The following is an 18,989-nucleotide window of genomic DNA, read 5'->3' as shown; positions in this document are numbered from 1 at the left end:
GGGATTTAGATTTGGTGAAACACAGCATTCCTCTAATAACCCACAAATGACCAGCATTAAGTGTTCTCTGCCTCCTATTTTTCACAAAGTGCAAGTGCCTTTAAAAACTAAAATTTTTGGTGACTCCATATGATGGTTTTGAGACAAGTGGTCTGTGGACCTCCTAAGCAGTGGTCCTGGCATTCAGAACAACCCATGTGACATCACGGAGCAGCCTCTTAGGCAGCAGGTCCTAGAACCAGATGCTCTTATCCAAAGCCTGGCTCCCTTCCAGCGCTCTGCATCATGGGATTTACAAGTCAAATACTCTATTTTAGAATATTTCACTACTATGTCCCCAGAGTGATTTGTTAGCGTTCATTTATGTGTGAATGAGTCCAAATTCACGTTCATGTTAAATGCATGGGTAAATAGCATCTTTGTAGAGTTAATGCCACAGAATGGACAGGATTCTCCAAGTCACATGGGTCTGATTTATACAGGCTTTAAGATTTGCAGAACCTCTGTATTATAGGGCCCCATGGGTGATAGTACATTAATCCTTAAATCAGTAGTGGTACAGGTAAATTGGTTAACTAAGGTTTTTCCCTGCACCTACTATGTGCCAGGCTCTGTGCCAGGTACTGGGTAATTAAGAGATTAAGACAGAAAGGATTGGTTTTCTGCCCCCAAGAACCTGGTCTAGTAATCAACGCAGACATTAAATAATTGAGTTGTGAGTGGGCTGAAGAAGAATTGCAAGGAGTTAAGGGAGTTTAAAACCAGAGGACGTACTCTGAATGTCAGTGGGAGGAGTGACCACTGGTGAAGGTTTCTTGGAATTTAAGTGCTGTTTTAACTGAGACCTGAAGGAGAAGGAAGGAGTGGTTTACTAGGCAGAGGGCAACTAGGGGCAGGTGGTAGTGACTTATCAAATGAGGAACAGCTGGAGGGTTTCAACTTGGGCCGGCGAGTGTCAGGTTCAAGGAATAAGCATGATCCTAATGGGGAAAGAGGTAGAGGGAAAGTGGCTTCAGATGAACAGATGTCTGTCCTAAAATAAGGATTTAGTCACGTTTCTTGAAGAATCTTTAAAAGCCCTTAAGAAATTTTTTGTTTTTGTGGTTCAGACATATATTCTTCCTTCTCTATTAGCATCATTTCCTAGAGCTGGATTGCAAGTCCCGTTTTCCTGCCAATCCTTTGAATTCTCCCCAAATCTATGTTCTTAATTTCCTTCATCTACCCCTTACAGGAAGGTGATCAGCTTCTAGTGAGAGATTGTTTTCATTAATAAATGTGTCCACTTTTCTTTTTCTCTACTTACTTGACGGCATCAGGGAAGGGTGATCACTGATCACTCCAAAAGCCAGATTTAAAAAAAAAAATAGATGGTTTAAATAGAACAGACAGAGGCCAGCTACTTGACCCTGCTTCCATTTTGGACCATTATGAGATTCTCAGGTTTTGAAACTTCATGCTCTATGTTCACATTTTCTATCCAGAGTACTGCTAAGCAATTGAGTAACTTAATTGACAGATTCGGAAATTCACACATGTGCATGTACGCACATACACATACCATACACAATATGGCACCCAAGTTCCACTGAATTGGCCTTCTCAAGCTGGCTGGTTTCTTAGTCATGAGTGAATTTGATGTGGTCATTTTTAAGAGGTCTGTTGAGTGTAGGCCCACGCTGCTCCCGGGCCCCTTGAACTGTTCTTGCTCTGGGATATCCGCTGATGCTTCAGGCTTCAGTCGTCTTGAGAACTTTAAAAAAAAATGTCAGTGCACAGGCCCCACTCGCTGAGACACTGATTTAACTGGTCTGAGGAGGGACCCAACTATCAGTACTTTTTGAAAACTCCACGATTGAGTCTCATCTATGTCCCGTGTGGACAACCACTGGTTTACACTTTTGCTTATTAACCTGGTGAATGGCTGTGTATTGCTTTTTCTGGAGAGCATAATTTGCGTTCTCTAGTAGCTGTTTTTGGTTTTGTTTTTCCTGTGGTCTGCGAAGATGGTTTGGGCCTTAAAAACCTTTGGGTCTTAGGAAGACTTTGCCACTGCTTGGTGGAGTCCTGTCTGAGAATGGATCCCCTGTTTACACCACCCCATTACATGTCCTGGGAACCACACCTACACGTCCTCCCTACAACACTGCTCAGAATATACAGTTTAATTACTTTTAACACCTAAAATCTTATAGATTACAGGTGTATCTATAGATACAGGTATATCTATAAAATAGATACACCTGTAATAGAACCCCAGTTCTATGTTACTAATGTTAACCCCAGTTCTATGTTACTGGTACAGCTACTGGTTCTATGTTAGAACAGTACAGTACAGTTACTGTACAGTTACTGGTTCTATGTTAGAACCCCAGTTCTATGTTACTGGTACAGCTTAAAGATCATGGGAACATATTTGTCTTATGACAACCCCAGCTATCTATCTGTTGTGATGTTCACTTAAAATGAACAGAGACATAACACAGGCACATTTTAGTTCCATTTTAGGTCTGGGGGAAGGTCTTGAAAATCTCATCTGACCTTTACTTAGACACCAATAAGAAGAGATTAAGAAGTTGATCTAGACCAGTCCCTAGATGCTAAAATGCAGAAACCAAGGCTAGGGGTTGAGAGAGAGGAGGCCCACGGAAATAGCCAAGCCTAGAACTCAGGTCCCAGGTCCCTTAACGCTAATGATCTTTTCTCTTCACTCTGCTGTCTCACTTAAAAAATTTTTTTGTGGCTTTTCCTCTTTATTCATACTACCACTTTCCTAGTCCTAGTCCTAACTTTATTCCTGAATTATTGCAATAGCCACGGAAGGGGGGAAAAAAAACAACAAAACCCAGAAGAAACTGCATCAAAATGCCCACTACTGTTGAGTATGAAAGGTAGAGGTCTAGTTTTAATTTTTATACCTGCTTTTCTGTGATTTACACATTTTCTTTAATAAACAAGTATTACTTTCCTAAAGGAAAACCAAAAACCATTAGTGGAATAGCCTTCTTACCAGTTTCTGAATGTATGTGTCCATTATGCAATCCTGTTTGTGGCTCGCTATCAGATCAGATTCCTAAAATATGTTTTTCTCCTGTCATTATCCTGCTTAAACCTTCAGGGGCTCCTGTTGCTCTTGAGAAAAAGTCTAAACTCCTGGAATGCAAAGGTCTCCTTAATCTAGCCCCCCCTTCTGTCTGTCCCCGTATCTCCACCTCACCGGGCGCAATCCTCCCTTCTGGCTGGGCCAGCATCCCCCTTGTCCTAGAACCAGGAGAATTCTGTCCAGTTCCTCGGATCATGCTGTTCTCCACTTGGAGAGCCCCACACTCTTTGTCCCTTTCTCTTTATCTGTCCAAACGTTGCCTTTCTAAGCTCAGCTCAAGTACTTCCTTCTCCTGTTCACATTTGTCACTTTTTATCTGTATCAAGGATGGCAAATAGGTTTCATTATATATACCAGGTCCAGGCAATTGAAAATAACGTTGCATGGGAATCCTGAGAGCTCATCCCTGCTCAGAGGGGAAGGGTTCTGTGATCAGCAGTGGTTTCTGCCAAAGGCACAATAGGGAGAAGTGACAGAATATTTGTTACCTATCTTCCATCCAGATCTATAACCATTTTTTTAGACCTGTGATGTCCAATACAGTAGCCACTAGCCACATGTGGCTATTTAAACTAATTAAAATTAAATACCATTAAAAGTTTACTTCCTTAGTCATGAGGCAGGCTGGGACCTGGGACCCTTTACTGCAGTGCTTGCACCTGGACAAATGTCTCCTCGAGCAACAAAATACAAAGAAACTATGAGGGACTAAAAATAACTGCAAGCATGTGCAGTTGGGGCAAATTAGGAACATGTCACAAAAAGACCAAAACCCAACTGCCACTTCTGTGGTGCAGGGAGCAAAAGCAGGGTCCTGTGCATGATCCCTGCACATAGCACCACCAAGGGGGTGGGCAGACCACCCAAGCCACCGCCTCCGGCCCGGCCCACGTATCTGCCCCATCCTTACCCCAGTTAAGGGACCAGCTCACCGCACCTCGGGCAGCGAGCAAGGGAACGTATTATCTGTTTTTGCTCCCTTGTGCTATAGCAGGAGTCCCAATAAAGCCTTGCCTAAATTCCTTTTCTGGCCTCTTATCAATTTTTATTGATTAACGGGTCCAAGAACCCAGGTTGGTAACAGTAGCACTACCCACATTTTAAGTGCTCAGCAGCCACACGTGGCTATGCTGGCCACCATATTGAACAGCAAAGATAAAGAACCATTCTGTCATTACAGGAAGAATCATCAGCTCTGTTTTAGCTGTATAATTACATAACAATGTAAGACAGAATATATTTGTTTCATGTGTGTGTGCCTTGTTTTCTCAGTGAGCTCACAAGCTTTTCATGGGCAGGACTCTTCTCTTACACTTCTTTTGTATCCCAGAGCACTAAGCCAGTGCTGGGCATGTATGGAAATACTTTATAAGTATCTGTTGAATTGAATTTTTAGTACTAACTTGGCAATATGCTATGAAGTAGAGTAGTAGAATGGGAACTAATTTGGAAATGGGGAAACCAAGTTTCTGGCTCAAGCTCTTCCGCCAGCTAGTGTGTAACTTGAAATATCTCATTTAACCAAAGTAGGTCATAGTTTCCTCAAATGTAAACAGTTATAGACTAGGCTACGTCGGAAGATTTTTCCAGGTTTGGAATTTTGTGATACATATGGAGTGTTCATTTTAAACAGAAATGCGCTCATGCACACACACACACACACACACACACACACACACTCAGAATGGAAAACTAGCCTGTTAAAAAATATTCTAGCTTATTTTAAATGCCTTTTATCTAATTTTCTGACTATATAACACTATCATTTGAAGGTTTGATTTCCTGCCAGATCTACAGCTAAATTCTTCTTTGAAGAGGATCATAGCAAAGGGAAGATGCCTCCACAAGTGGAGAATGTCAGACTAGGCAAGTGCGATGGAGAATTAGGTAGCCTTTGTCAGTAAGAAGGCAATGTAACAGCTGTCTCATGTTATGACAACCAGACTGCATGCAGAAACCTCCAGTTTATGCCGCCCACCCTTTGCCTGTGCGCTAAGTAAGGGATCAGCAAACTATGGCCTGCTCTGCTGCCAGTTTTTGTATGTAGCTAAGAATGGTTTTTACATTTTTAAGGGTTTCCCCAAAAAAAGAAAGAGAAAGAAAAATATGTAACCATATGGCCTGCAGAGCCGAAGATATTTACTATCTGACTCTATACTAATGGCCAGTGACCGTCATGTACAGATCCAACCACTTTTCAAGGCAGATCGCTTTCTGAGATGTCATAAGGGCCTGTAGCTCAAACACAGTGGGATAAAACTCCCTGTTCTCCAGGAACTGAAGACAGGGAAAAGCAATGGGCTGGTGGGGCGAAGGCCGGGCCCCGTGGCTCCACCCCTTTTGTATCTGAAGCAGGCAGAGGCCTTGACTCTCAGTGTTCTGAGTGCAAAGCCAGTCCTTGGATCCAGGCTGTGCATTCTGGTCTTGACGTTGGAAATTTGATGAGTCACAGTTTCTGGCTGTGTCCTCCTTGACATTCAGCATTCACAAGAATAAATTCTGAGGGTTCCTTGAAGGGGAAAGCTACACTCCTTGGTCACCCAAGCTTATCTGAGGAGGGAGCCGTGCTTGCATCTCAGCTTGTTTTTCTTTTTCCTCTCTCTGCAGACACTCCTTTCAGTGCTTGAGTTATCTAGACTGAGTGTGCAGATAGAGAGACTGCTGGAAAGGCAGACCCTGCCACCAGGGCAGGGCTGGGCCAGTATCTCAACTCAGACAGCAGCCCTGCCAGGTGGGCCTGAGGCGAATGGCAAAGTTGACAGTTTTAAAAGTAAAAAATGACTCTTTTACTTTTCCTTCAGATGCCCCACAGCAAAGGCCCTTGGGTTTCCCCAAACCCTCTTTCTCCCTCGGCCTGCTCTCTAGGCTCTCACTAAGTCTTGGTTTCTAAAATGCACATCTTCATTATCCAACACCCCAGCTTTGGCATCTTTTCTGATCTACCCTTTTTTTCCCCTCCCCTTGTCTCATTCTCTCCTCCAGGCTAATTTTCAAAGTTCTATCACCCTAGGCTTCTGGTTACACAACTGCCTTTAGTATAATGTAGTGTGCCTCACATCTAATAAAAATCCAAATTTACAAAACAAAAAAGATTTGAAAGGTAAATCTTCCCTTTGTTAAAGAAATAAAGAAATTTTCCCGAATGAAAGACTAGTATCTCTCTTTCTCCCTCCCTCCCTACCTTATATGTTTATCACTTTCTACATTTCATTATAGCCCTTGGTGATTGGGGGTGGGCCCCTAGTTGGCTGCAAGCAAATTCATTTTTGTATTTGCGGATCATGAGGCCCCTCCTTGCCCCCATGCTGGATCATAAAAAAATTTACTTTCTCTAGTTTGTTTACTGTCAAACCTGAGCTCATTAAATATATCCAGTGGCCTGGGTCATGATCATACAAAAAATAGGACCTTGACTCACTTACAACAATGGTTGCATTTGCTTCAGTTGGTACAGATTCATTTGGAGAAATTACCAATTTATTCTCAAGGATGATCCTAGCCCAGCACCAAGCTCCCAGCAGCTTCCAATTAATAGTAATGAGCAGTGCCTGTGCACCATTTCTCCATTCTAGAATTCCCAGCCTGGAACAATGCTGTTGTCATGCCCAGGGAAGCATCCATTAGGAAAGTCTGCTCCAAGTCAAATGCTGGTGGCCAGTTCTGGATAGAATTCCCTGACACACAGCCTTGGTTTTCATCATTGCTCTGATAGCAGAACACACAACTATGAGACAGAGAGAAGAGAAGCAACAGAAGTTGATTTGGTAAAATTTGAGATGCAAATACGCAGAAAACCCCATCATCTTTGGGATTCTCCATTATTCAGAGTTCAGTGTAAGCCTAATAGTTACAAGCTGAGATTTTGGTGTCCAAGTGAGTGAGTTCCAGTCTTGCCTTCCCCCAATAACTAGCTTTACTTTACTAGGGATCATAATAGTATTTGCCACATAGGATTTTGGAATGATTGAAGAGGTAATATTTGTCAAGAATTTAGTGCTGGGTCTGGTACACAGTGGGTGTTTAATAAGTGTTGGTATTAGTGTGTTAGTACATGTGTGAGGGGCATGGTCTACTGCAGCTTTTCTCAAACTTTTTTGGGCTTAGCACATCTTAACAGGCAAGTAAAATAAAGGACACTCAATGAGATGTAAACTTCAGATAAGCAATAAGTAATTTTTTGGTATAAGTATGTCCCAAATATTGCATGGATACTTATGCTAAAATATTATTTGTTGTTTATCTGAAATTCAAATTTAACTGGGCATCCTGCATTTTTATTTGCTAAATCTGGCAACCCTGTCTTTACATTCTTAAGAATTATTGAGGAACCTGAAGTGTTTTTGTTTATGTGGGTTGTATCTGTTACTATTTACCACATTGGAAATTCAAACTAAGAAATTAAAAATATTTATTTATTTATTAAGTACTTAAAAAATAATCGTAATTTCTTATGTTAACATAAATGACATTTTATGAAAAACTATATAAAAAGTAGATGGTAGAAAGCGCATTATATTTTTGCAAATCTCTTTAATTACTGGCTTGATAGAAGTCAGCTGTATTCTTATATCTGCTTCTGCCTTCAATCTGGTGAGATGTTATTTTTATCAAAGTAAACAAAGAATACTCAGCTTCACAAAGATATGTAGTTGGGAAAGGGAGGGGTATTGTAATAGCCTCTTCAGATAATTGTGAACGTTCTTCTTTGATATTAAACCCAAACTCTACAAGAGATAGTTTCTTAAAGATTAGTTGCAGTGTAGAATCTGAAACCATATCAATGAACTTTTCATACTCATATTAAAATCCACTGGTTTATCTTGTACTTTGAATGGATCTTTTACTATGCATGATTCTGTAACATCGTGAATTGGTCATTTGGAAAATATTAGTTTACTGAGTTGTGAAGATGATCCAAATATTGACACATTTCATTATACAGTATTAAAAAAAAATCACATTTAATAATGTCACAACTAATCGCATCAGAAAAGCATTTAATTATTGGCAAGCTGTCAAGCTCATGGTGGTGAATTCAAGTTCTTCAAAATTTTAACTTTTGCTTGAAAGCTCAAATTTTATCATTGGAAACAAATAGTAATACTATTAGTTGTGTTCTTTGATGTGACAGGCACACTTCACTCATTCTTCCAGAAATTGTCTACCAAATACCCACATCTGGATAGCCATAGTTTATCTGTCAGTCATTGCTTCAAGTAAAAATAGTGTTCCATGCTTTCCATGATGAAAGCAGCTGTAGCTCAGTCTGTAACTCAGTCATACACATGACTTTCCTTGAGCCTATGATCATAATTTATTATGCAGCAAAAAGTGCTTGTACTTGCTTCCCATTTCATCACATAGAATATTTAAAAAGGTATATGCTCAAGACATAATAAAATTAATATTTTCCTGCTTCAAGTACATTCTTAAGAAAAACTGCCTCTTAAAAAAAAAATAAAAACAACTTCTAGTGCCTGGCAATAAAAAAATGCTATGATTACTAGTACACATTTGTGCCACTGTCTTATTTTGTGCTGAGGTACCAGCAGTTTTACGTTCTGCTGCCTTTTCACCATTGGTGCAAATGTCAACACAGTGAAAAATAGGGCAGAAATGTTAGTATTATTATGAAAATAGTTTTGACTTTGCAGACCTCTGAAAGAGTCCTAGGGTCTCCCAGGGGATCCAGGGACCTCACTTTGAGAACTGCTGATCTAGTGGCTGATGTCCCAGTGAAGGACATTGCTGGACAGTGTAGATTCATCACGTGTTCCCCTCATCTGTTCCACCATCTCCTTCCTGAAGCAGTTTGGGAACACACCAGGGGCTATTGGGACCTTCCTTAGGGTTTGGTTTATGCTGGACTAGGGGACCAGCAGTTTCTGAGGTCTCTCCAGAAAACTGAAGGGGCTTGAGTGATTCAGGGGAGTTTCAAGACCTTTCCAAGATTCTGGGAGACCTACTAGTTGCAAATAAAATATTCACCTCCTGCTGCTGCTTCCTCTCCTGTCACTAGTGTCTGAGAGAGCGCAAAACTCCTTTCAGAATCTGGAATCATCTTGCAGGCCAAATATATGCTAGATTCAAATATACCTAAGCTAGAGGTGGGCCCCTGGAACTGACAGACACTCTGGAACAGGCCTATGGTGACATAGCAGCACTCGCCAGAGGTTGATTTTTCTGCCCTAACAGAACTTGGCAGTTAAAAATACTAGGGGCACACCCGCAGGCTGGCATACCCAAAACAATAGCACAAAACTCAATTTAGAATTGCCTGGCTGGAAGTAGGAAAATGCTATTATAAAACATTTATATGGTATAGAAGGCACAGTTCTTCCTCAGGGACACAGAATTTAGTCTCTGAGCAGCAAGAGGTAGAATATTTGAATACAGTAGCACACCAAGGGCTATATATAACACAGGGAATTTTAACACAGCCTACAGTGTTTAAAGTCAAGTATCAAATTTGTGACCATAGGAAAAAAAATGAACATAAAGGCTTACGTGAAGTAGGGAAATCCATACTATCTGGATGGTGTTTGTGGTCAAATGAGGGCCCCAATAATAGAGTTTGTCAATAGATTTCAAAGTGAGCAGGACAGATTGTCTTGGGGATAAAAAGAAAAGGTGAAAGGAAGGGATTGGGGAACTCAAGAAAAAGGAGTTGAAGAACAGGGCCGAACGGGTTCTCGTAGAGTCTAGAAAGCATACACAGGTGGCTCTGGATTTGGGCAACAGACACTTAGTCCCTAGACTGAGCAGGCTGCAGGGTCCTTGTGTCGGGAGAGTGTGGCTCAGGTGAAGAGCAAGGACGCGGATTGGATCCGCTTTGATTCTCAGATCTGCCCTTATTGGCAAAGCGCACGCCCTCGGGCGGGCTCTTTGAACCTATCTCCTCCTCCTCCTCTGTTTGATTAAATTAAATGAGATTGTATATCAAGTACCTGGTAAATTGTGGGCATTTAATCATTGGTTCTTGTTTCATGGCGTGATTTGATGGTTAGTTTATTTGCTACCCTGTCTTTATAATCCACTTTTCTCATTCTCTTTGAATACAAAACAAAAACGAAACAAACCTACTACATCAAAACCCTAAACTCTTGGACCTCCAGTCATTCCTGGAGTTTACTCCATGGAGGCACTACTTTGGATTCTGATATTATGTCTTCACTTTTTTTTCCTTCAGAATTCAAATACATTCCTTAACAGTAAGCACTGGACACCATGCTAAGGGTGCAGAGGTGGATACTCTTATGGTCTAGAAAACTTTTGATGTACACACAAATATGCTGGTGCAGCGTGGCATGGGTACCCAATAAGGAAAGACTCCTATGAAGTGAATAATTATTCCCCAGTCATGCAGCTTTGTCACTTTGGAGATTTGCTTCTCTTGGGTTTGCCTAAAGAAGGGCACACAGGGCCAGCAGTAGCCAGGAGGTGGGTTATGGGGGTCAAGTGAGATAGACCCTAAAAATAGGGTGAGAGTTTGACAGTCCAGAGAGAGAGGAAGAAAGGAGATGAGAAGAATGCTCTGAGAGGGGAATATGCCACAATTAGCAGTGAGACCCGATTAGACCAGGTGGGGACTTTGGGGCACTGAGAAGAGGTACATTTGAGGGTGGGGAGTCGGGTGGTCAGGGCCAGGAACGGCAGTAGGGCAACCCTGGCCTGTCAGGAGAGCCGAGCTTCAGCCCCATGACCTCGGGCCAGCTGTTGAATCTTTCTGGATCTCTCTTTAGTAGAATCTGGATGATAACACATCTGTCTCACCTCCCTCACCGGCTTGTTTGATGTATCATGTAAAATAACAGAAGAAACAGGATGATGAGAATAATTGCTGTCCACATCTCTCTCTCAAGGACGCAGGGCAGAAAAGGAAGGAGGGTAGAAAGGGAAAAAAGAAAGAGAAAATGAGAAAAAAAAGAAGAGAGAAGGAAAAGAAAAGGGAGGCAGGCAGGTATCTGTGTTAGAGGGCAAGATGAATTCAAGAGGAGAAATGTTGTGAAAGCACAGGCGCTGGCAGGCTGGGCTAGAGGCTGGGGAGGCCCCCTCACCACGCCCCTGAGAGGCAGATAACCGGGCATTTAGGATACCCACCCAAGGCAGATCAGTCATAGCACTAACCTGAGGCATCTGTGATACGAGGAAATTGAAAGCAAGATAAGACTTATATACATGAGGTAGGGGGGAGAAAAAAAATGGACAGCAACCCTAAAATGCTTTGAAAATGTGTATATGCCATTTTCTAGGCTCTCAGATTGGGAGTGCTGTCAGTTCTTTGGCAAATCTTTTCTGGTTCTAGACATTTTTACTTTATAGATGAGGGAACAGGCTCAGAGAGGTTAAGTGATTTGCTCAAGATCACACAGCTGGTGTGAAGAAAAGCCATGACAGCAATTCTATGTTCAGTTTTCTTTTTTCCCCACTGGCTATACTAAAGGTATGAAATGCAGAATTCTAAGTATTCCTGGGGACTGGGTTAGGGAGTAGGGCCAAGAGAAATGGTTTTCGTAGTTGCCTAACCTGGCTGTGTGTGAGATTCCAAAGCCAAAGTCACTTCATTCTTCTCCCCTCTACAGCCTTGGTCTCTTTTCATGGAGTAGGCTTGATGGTCCCTCAATAATTCTGTTTTCTCATTTCGCAGTTCCAAGAGCAGGTAGGTGCAAGCGGCCCACTTGAGCTCCAGACTCCAGCCATGTCCATATGTAGTTTCTGTAAAACCAGGCCCACGATCCCTGGACACCCTCTCTTTTTATCTTATTAACCCTGGTGGTACCAAGAGGCACCTGACATTCTGGGTATGCTAATAATTCGGTGCCAGCAAGTTTCTGTTATCCTCTAGTTGTAATTGTTAACTCGAATGGAATGCAAAACTTCTGGTTTGGAGCAGACTTGGTTTTTAACTGTGAATTACTTGAGGGATATGGAAAATGGGGAGTACATTTTGTGTTTTGTGGAAGATGGTTTATGAAAAGCTTTTTTGGAGTCGGATTTGCTCTGAAAAATAGAAATCTATGGTACATGTGTAGTTGCGACGGTGTCTACAGATTCACTGGGGGACTCTACCCTCTGTTAACTCTTGCCTTTAACACTTTTTCATTTAGAAAGCCAAGACTTGCTTGGGGATTAGAACAATGAGCTTATCATAATGCCGCTTTAAACAAAACAGAACACCACACAAAACTCGAATGCTTCTAGTGTTAAGGTTTATTTCTGCGAGCCCTTCCTCTAGCCGCCCTCCATCCCACCCCTTGCAAGTCTGGGATTTTTTTTTTCCCCTTAAGGGGAAGTGTGGAAATAGAGCCCGCCTGTTCATTTGCATTATTGCACATCACACGATATCTCTGCGACCATTATATTGTGTTCTCTCAATGGTGTTTGCTCTGAGGGTGGGACTCAAGGCTGTTTAGTGTCTCGTAAAACATTTACCAAAAGCACTGAGCCATGGTTTTGAAGGGCATTCCGTTGCCAGAGCGTGTGGGAGGAGAGAGCGAGCCGGGGAAAGAGCGCTCCAGGTGTTTGGCAGGTACTTGTTTCATAGTTTAGAATTTATACATGTTTAGAATTTCAGATTGCCTACGATTCGGGTTCCCTTCTGCCGAAGGGGCGGGAATGGTGAGGGGAGGAAGGGGGCCAACTAATTGCTTTGCAAACTCTTATTTTTCCGTGGCCTGGAGTCCCCGGATAATTGTAATCTTCAGTTTCAGTCAAATGGTGTTTTCAGTTTTACTAGGGGGAGGTGTGTGTCATGGAGAAGGAGGTAAAATCTACCTGTGCTTGAGGTTTTCCAGGGGCCTGAATCAGAACTTAGCATTTGCTTTAGCAAAGAATTCGGAACCAGGTGCGGCGTTTCTAGGAGACGACGTGTAACCTTGTGATTTGCGCTTCGTTATACCCCGTGACTCATTCCATGAAAAGCTTTCGCTAAATGGTGGCTCTGGTTGCTTGAAAATACTCAAACTTTCTTTCCTCCCCCATCCCCTACCCCGATTAAAGGTCAGTTTGAAAGACTGCTTCTTATCCTTAAATTTTGTTTTTAGAACGCAGTTGCTAGGAGTAACTTTATATACTGGTCATACATAGTTTTGGAGAAACTAATGACTCAGTATTTCTTGGGAATACTAAGTATTTCTAGTCTAGCTTATTTTTTTTTTCTTTTGTAGAAAATATGAGCGTATATGATAAAACTAGAGCCGGAATCAAATGTTTACATTTGATCAAGTGTTAATAATGATATCCTGGACACAGATACCTGGAACTGTGTTATTAGTGGCTAAAACCCAAACAGGAGATAGGAAAATCTAGAAAAAGAATAGCTGCAAAAGATTTCTGTAATGGCCAGTTTCTGGGGAAAGAAGTTGCAGTATAGTCTTTGCGGTGTAACAAGCATATGGAATCTTTAGTCTGTTTGTCTTATGGTGGGAAACCTCAGCATAAAGAGGGAACTAAAGATTAGACTGCAAGCGTATTGATTATGAAAGAATGTGATTTGGGTACTCTTTTGCCCAGTGACTCTGGCAGTAAGAAGCTGAGAGTCTTCTGACAAGTTCCCAGTCATTGCAAAATGGCTGGAATAAATGATTGTTTCAAAATTAGAGGAAACTTCCTTCATGGGAAAAACGTCCCTGTGGCTTTGTGTATTTAGGCAAATGGGACTAAATCTAACAACTGTGGAGGGCCAAAGACATCCAGTTCACCTGAGGGAGAGCAGATTTAATTATTTTTATATGAGTATCAGAAAATTGAATTTAGCATTGAGTCATTTCACTACCCCGGCTACTGGAAGTTTATGTAACTTGCCACAATCAGATTAATATTTTTCTTACCTCTTTTAAAATTTCAAAACAGGGGTAAGAATACTTGCTCTCTACTTGTCTGTCCTATAGATGCACCTAGATCGCTTAAGAGTCTGTCAAACTTTTGACCTTCAGTGATACCTCATAAATCCAAAATAGACCCTGACCAGTGGAGGAACTCATGTGTTAATTCCACTGTCTCTGAAGTAGATTGATACAGTTTTACGTTTGAAATTTTGTCAGAGGAACAGAAAGACTGGAAAAAATTCTAAAAATAAATCACCTTTAGATACTTGTCATTCCCTGTTTCCCTTTATTTCACTGGGAAAATCCTATTCAGTGCAGTTCCTTTGTTTGGCTTTTTAAAATTAGAAGTCCCAAAGATCTGTATGGTATTGTAAGAAACTAAGGTCAGCAAAGGCTACATTTACATCTCTCATTAGGAGTTTTTGCAGTTACATGGTAGTTTTTGTTAGTTGATCAACTCAGACATCAAATTAAACCCTACGTACATTGGCGCCTATCTCTGGCATTTTAAACTTTGCTGCTATTCCATGTGATATGTTAATAATGCTTCTATATCAGGCTGGCTTTAAAAGGCGTATATTTGAGTAAAGTCTCTCCACAAAGATTGTTGTCATCTGTTCTTTCTGTCCTTTAGACTGCAAGTTCTTGGTTTGTAATATGTCTTAAAGGTGAAATCTCCAGGGACAATAATAGGCTCCAAATTAGGTCGTGGTTTGCAACATGCAGTAATGCCCAAGGAGTCACGGTTGTTTTGGCTTGCTTGGACAGAGCTGTCACCGGAAGGTGTGGGTGGGTGACACCCACCTTTTTGGGTGACCGTGCCAGGAAAGTCACATTCATGGGAACTTGGGATCAGAACTATGCAGGCAAACTAGAGGAATCATCATAAAGACCGGGGCTATTTTGGGCTGGTTTTGTTTTGGTAAAAACTGAATTTGTATAGGTTAACCAAGCAACAGTTAAAAATCCTTCACTGGTCTAGTAACTCAAGGTCTTGAGTTAAGGCAAAAAACAGTCCTCACAGTAGTCAAAAAATTAATGCCATTATGTCCGTCCGGGCCTCACTCTGTGCCGTTGGCTCTTGGTTTAGACATCTTTCCGTAGAATTCCTGTTTTCTCAGTGCACAATAAATCAGAACTCTTCTTTGTTGGCTAATGCTCATTCAGTCATTCAACAAGTACTTACTGAGGTCTCATTCTAGGCTAGGTTCTTATCTCTCAGTTCTTAAATGTCCCTTCCTCAAGGTGACCTTCCCAGACCCTCTAAATTAGGTCCTATACCCCTGCCCCTTTAAGTTAGTCATCACCCTTGTTTTATATCAATACTTGCCTCTTCTGCCAAAAAATAAGTCCCCCTTACATTATGGATTGCGAGTGTCTTATTCACCACTATATCTCCAGTGCTTAGCACATACTAGGCATTCTAAAGACAGGTACCAGATACATGAATAAATGAGTGAAAGAAAGCAAATGATAAGAACCAGTAAGGTTAGCGGCAGGCATGTAACAATGAAAAATAGCCCCTGAGAACAGGGAAGGGGCAAAAATTACTGTCACCCAGTTGAGAAGCAATGGGCCCTGAAGCCATCATTTCCTCTCAGCTCAGCTCAACCATATAAGTTTCTAAGGATAGCCTTGGTTCACCAAGAAGAATGTGCTCAGTAGCGTTTAAGATGATAGTCAGGACTACAAATCATTTTATAAAGATTTTCATCCAAGAAAGTAATAGTTTTCTTACTTAAATGGATACATTCAATTATTTGGAAAATTTAATATATGAGTAATATTTTATTCCTACAATTATGAGGTACCAGTGAATACATTTATCACTTATACAAAATACAAAAAGAGCCTAGAAGAATGCATGAGAGAAAAACTTCCATGTAATGAAATTAAGTCAAGTAAGTGCTTTAGAAAGTATTATTTCAAATATTATTTATTCAAGTATAACATAAAGGCAGTAAAATGAACAACTCTTAAGTATACAGCTTGAATTTTTACATACACCTGTGTAACCACCAGTCTTAGTTCAAGGTACAGAACATTTTCAGTGTCCCAGAAGGCTCCCTTGTGCCTCTCCTCCCTGTCACCCACCCTGCTCCAGGTAACCATTATTTTGGCTTCTATCACCATACATTAGCTGTTCTTGAACTTCATAAAAGTGGAATCATATGTATGTGCTCTTTTGTATCCGGCTTCTTTCAACATTACTTCATGTAGTTATAATATATTCCTTCATTGCTGCATAGTATTTCTTTGTAAGAATACACCACAATTTAATAAATTTGGTGGTGGGGAGGATTTAAAACATGACTCTATGAGCTGCAAATTACTCCCTGTGTGTGCCAGCCCTTTCAAGTTAAATGATCTTATAAAAGGTGGGTTGGAAATGTTATCACCTGAAAGGGCGGAAGGAGAGAAGTCTTTCTGGGAGTGGATTTGCTAAGTACTGTGCACAGGCTGTTTGTTTAAGTGAAACCATCACCCTAGGAGGCGACTCCCACGGTTTGCAGATGAGGAAACTGAGCCTGAGGAAAGTTTCATGACTTCACAGTTGGTCTGAACCAACACGCAAGTGGTTAGTTACAGTAGAGAGCAATCCTGTCCTGGCAGAGACTATGCCAGGTGACTGCTGAGGCTGTGCCACCTCATTAACAAAGACTCAGCTTTTATACAGTAGTGCAGACCTGTGTGCCTCCTGCTGGAAAGCTGGCCATTGACCTGACTTTTCTTAGGTCATTTTCTCTGTCTTTCCCTTCAAAGTTTGTTTTGTTTTGAAAACAAGCAAACTTTTCTTTATGAATAAATTTTTGTGGCTTATGAATTTTTTTTGAGTTGCACATGGTATAATCTAAAATCTATTTAGCAACTATTGAGGTATTCTTTTTTTTTTTTTTTTTTTAATTTTGGCTGTGCCACACCCTGGCCACGGCAGTGAAAGCACCAAATCCTAGCCAGTAGACCTCCAGGGAACTCCTTAAGATCAGGTTTCAATATCAATGCATAAAGAAATGTTCAATCACCGTAAGTAAGGTAGGTGAATTTCAAGTCAGAGTTGCTGAGAAATTTCCTGGGAGGCAAAAGTCACATCTCTCAATGTGGGGTTTGAAGTGTTTTAAATTCTAAAACTCCCAGAAGGGTCTATATGTTGAATTATCTGACTCATTTGATCATCTTGGAAATGAACTAAATTTCTAAATTTCCTTTTCCTTACTACCTTTCTTGATTTTCCATCCTACAAGTATAGGCATTCACAAGTGTTCCATTCTTGCTTCAAAATTTACCAGAAACTTGCTCAGAATGTCCTTCAGTTAGACTAACAAAAGGGAGCATATACCCTTTAGATTTTTTTTTCTAGTTGGGAATAAAAGAGGTTATGTTTTAAATTTTGCGTTAATATTGTAAGGCAGATCAGTGTGATCAGGTCATCATTTCAGTGAGGCCACAGATAAGCGGCCCCCCATGCCCAGTGGAAGACAAGAGAATACCCTGAGCGTCGCAATCAATTGTTTTAAGTCACTTTTAGAAAAAGCAAGAGATGCCCAGATTCTTTGCTTCAAAGGTATCATTTTCTCAGTTAGTAGAAATCCCCTTTCATATGGGATGCTTGAAAGCAGTCGTTGAAGATTTGACTTGATTCTTTTTAACTTTATGAACAACCACAGGAACAATATCTTGTATTTGTATACTTTAAAAAATACTTTCCCAAATTTTTATAGTTATCTTTTAAAAAAAATTCTGAGATGTAACATATACCCATTTTGTATATGAGAAAGCTGAAATAGAGAACCTAAGGTCACACACCTTGTTAGTGAAAGAGGTGACATCCAGACTTTCGGCCTCCATGTTGCCACCTCTTCCCACTGCCCACATTGCCACCCAAGCAGTGTTTGGTGAACTGCATCAGCCATTAAAAATAGCTCTCCTTCAAAACCGTCTTTGGTCTGTGATGCCTTCTCAAATCATACCATTTGACTGTGTACTTACTATGTGTCAGGCATTGCACTGGCTACTATATGTATATTATCCCCAATTCTTGAGACAATCCTGCAAGCTAGGAATCATTAACCCCCTTTACAATTGGGGGAACTGAGTCACTGAGAGCTCAAGAGCCTTGAATGAAGCCACATCATTTAGTAAATGCTGGAATCTGCCTTCACACTCAGATTAGTTTGACCCCGAAGTCCATTCAGTTTCCCCACGCCATCCTGCCTCTCATCAGTAAATAGTGTCTTTCCATTATCTTCTCAATTACAATTGAGACAAGTGCAGGAGCCCTAAAACAAATTGTTGACAAGCCTTAACTCACCTCAACACACCTTCCTGACAAATGGGCATTTTCTTTAGAACTTAACAAAGACAGGTACTGGGTTGTATTCAGTTAAAAAAAATTTTTTTTTAACTCTTGGAGCCATAGGAAAACTAGATTTGGTTGCCATGTGGTCAAGTGTTGAGTGCAGAGGGTCCTCTCTTCGTCAGTGAGACTGGGGGACCCCTGATGGGGATGCTAGAAGAAAGGGCAGCTCTTTGAAAAGGTGATTGGTCCAGGTGATTCTCAAGATCTCTCTAAGTCTTAAGATTGTTGTGTTCTAAAAAACAGTTCCATGATGGAAAATTGGAGAGAAGTGTTCAAAGCCACTGCTTATTTCTCTCCATCAGAGTTATTGTTTTCCTTCACCAAACAGCCACGTCTTGAAGTGGAATCAAGTGGTTTCCAGCACCCAAGACAACTATAGTGTGGCTGCAGATAGGATGGTCTCAAAGAAACTGAGTCAGCCAGAAAGGTACCTTGGATGCCAGTTGGGTACAAAAAAACACTGTCATGAGGTTGACTACATAGTGGTCTTATCCTGTGTGATAAAATCAGAGCCAGCCAGCAGCTGAGCGTTCTGCCCTTCCCAGTGCAGTGGCTTTCTCTGTACGGCACTTTTACTTTTTTGGCAAATTTACCAACCTTCTGGCAGTTACTGTTAGGATTAATTGAGATACCATGCAGTATATGAAAGTATCTGGCACATCATGGGTGATCTTAGTTTGCCCTCCTCTCAAACAGGATTTCC

The 18,989-nt window shown here is 41.1% G+C and overlaps 1 protein-coding gene across 2 annotated transcripts in view; it reads left to right on the top strand.

Moving 5' to 3' along the window:
• Nucleotides 1-18,989, top strand: part of RBM47 (RNA binding motif protein 47) — a 168,699-nt gene that overhangs the window by 73,375 nt on the left and 76,335 nt on the right. The window lies entirely within an intron of this gene.

Source organism: Eubalaena glacialis, chromosome 5 (assembly GCF_028564815.1).
Source record: "Eubalaena glacialis isolate mEubGla1 chromosome 5, mEubGla1.1.hap2.+ XY, whole genome shotgun sequence".
In the NCBI taxonomy this organism is placed as follows: Eukaryota; Metazoa; Chordata; class Mammalia; order Artiodactyla; family Balaenidae; genus Eubalaena; species Eubalaena glacialis.
The sequence above is the reverse complement of the archived record's forward strand: the minus strand, read 5'-3'. Positions and strand labels throughout refer to the sequence as shown.